Source organism: Austrofundulus limnaeus, unplaced genomic scaffold, assembly GCF_001266775.1.
Source record: "Austrofundulus limnaeus strain Quisiro unplaced genomic scaffold, Austrofundulus_limnaeus-1.0 Scaffold172, whole genome shotgun sequence".
NCBI classification, from domain to species: domain Eukaryota; kingdom Metazoa; phylum Chordata; class Actinopteri; order Cyprinodontiformes; family Rivulidae; genus Austrofundulus; species Austrofundulus limnaeus.
In genome coordinates, this window is record NW_013952574.1 from 358807 (window position 1) to 361182 (window position 2376).

Genomic DNA, 2376 nt, shown 5'->3' on the forward strand with positions numbered 1-2376 from the left:
ATGCACAGATGAAAACATGTTTCTCTGAGCAATGAAATTCTGACTTTGTCGTCCATTTTTGAATGCCAAGAGATAACCATATTAAAAGAAAAAAATGTACATTTAGGATCTGATCCATATTGTCTTAACAAAAATGACTTGTTATATAATCTGGACAGGGGCGGGGCCACATGGGCATTGCCCCCTGTTGAACTTTGATTGGCCCCCTGAAGTGCCCCTGTCCTGTCACTTTGCCCAAGAAGGTTTGTGCTGGGTGCAGTTCCATGTTCAAACACTAGAGGCGCTAATGAGACCAATAGAAAAGTCCTGCATGAATCAAGCTGACAGGTCTTTTTCTTTTCATAAAATTTGAACAATCCTGCAGAAAATGTCTTTCAGCTCAAAAATGATTATCTCACATGCTCTGTGTTTGAGAGTATTTTATCTTTATACTGTAAAATGCATGTAAAATTGTACTGTGCAAGCTTTTTTTTTAAATTACAAGTGCTTAAACGTGTGACTGGTTAAATATATACACCTTACCAAAACCAAAGATTTGTGTGCAAGGATGCTGAATAAAAACTTGGCCTCTCTATGAATATTGTAGCCCCTTGATGGGCCCTTACACAGAAAAATTCCAGATCCGCCACCGAATCGGAAGGATTTACACGACACTGAGGTGATTGACATAAACTGGTCATAAATCTGGTGCTGCAGACCTCGTATTATACGATGAGCTACAGGAAAGCTTCCAAAAGCTTTGAAGCTACATTTATTTTGTTTCAGGTTGGGTCAAACGTTTAGGATGCAAAGAAGCTTTAAATGGCTGTCAACTTGTTTCTGTTTCATTGCTTCAGTCATAATTTTTTTAACAAGTTGGCATACGTTGTCTAAATGTTATAGTGTGACAGGGCCTTATGATCTTCTAATGTTGAGGAACAACAGACCTTGAAAATAACGTGTGATCTCAGACGTWTGGCTGTGTCTCATTTCAGGGGTTGCAGCCCATTTATTGGYTGCTTACRTCACTGCGCCGCTCCGYAGGCTGTCCCAATTTGTRGGCGCCTACTCATGCGGCCGACTAAACCCTGAAAACATAGGCTGCATCTGAGTATCCTATGCWGTAAAGTGGACGATATCCCAGGATTCATTGCATGATCAGGAAACTAAACAGAAAAACCTTTTGCAGTGTAGGCTGGAAATTCATCACAGACCGATTAATTTGTTTTTAAATGTATGTTTAACAACTTAGCTGATAAAATTTATGCTGCAGTGAGATGTTAAATGTAATGAAATGACTGATACTGGAGCTAAACCCAAACAAATCAACATGCAGCCTACATGGATGGCCTATGGTTCGTAGCGTACCTACATGGGATGTGGTTTATTTTGGCTAATGAGCAGATCTCACACTCAGAGTCGGTGTTGTAAATGACTATCTGCTACAACTGCATTCAATTTGAGCTCAACATCTCTAAGTYTGACTGAGTTATAATCCTTTTTATGTTGGTTAATGGTGATTAGGCGTTTACAGAGATAATATACATCTAATGATTCTAGATGCTAGGGTAGCACTTAATGTTCTGACCCTCAGCTACACATTTAGCACAATGTCTGTAAARTTSACTGATTTAMAGTCATTTTGGTGTTTATGAGGGATGGGTGGCCATCTTGAATTAGAWTGACTTYAAAAGTTTGACAAGAATTGTGTGCCATGAGACCCTGAAGCAAGCGAAGGAAACCAGTCCAGTACTCAGCTTTAAATACTTATTTACACACATATAAAGATTATCACAGCACTGTGGACCATCCCGTCCCAGTGGACAAAAAATGGCCCAGCTTACGTGTCACAGCAATGCTTTTATAGTGAACCTAGTCACTCCCTGGAAAAGATGTCATTACCCCTAAAACAAGGAAGCAAGTTATAGAAACAAACACTAAAACCAGAGACTTGTTGAATCTCTGTTTAAAGGAAAGGACTGCRATCAATCAAAAAGTATAAAATATAAGACTGCATCTAAAATTCAGTTCATCAAACAYAAAATATCCAACAGATCAATTAGTTGTAGATGAACACAATATGACAATTTCCTTAAAGAGTTATCAAAATGTATCCAGTATTTGATTAAAACAGTTTTGTAACTGACACATAAGCAGAGGTCTGTAAAGTACTTGAAAAAAGGCAACTAAGTAAAAGTAAAATTACATGAACAGAAAATGACTGGTAAAAATAAATGTCACTGATCAGAAAACTACTCAAGTTAAAAGTCATACARCTTCACAAAAATTGGGAAAGTAAAAGTAATTTTACACACTCTATAAGAATTAAAACTGTTGTATTAATTGAACCAAACTGGTTCCACTAATTCAGGTTGAGTAATTTGAGCAATATATGTA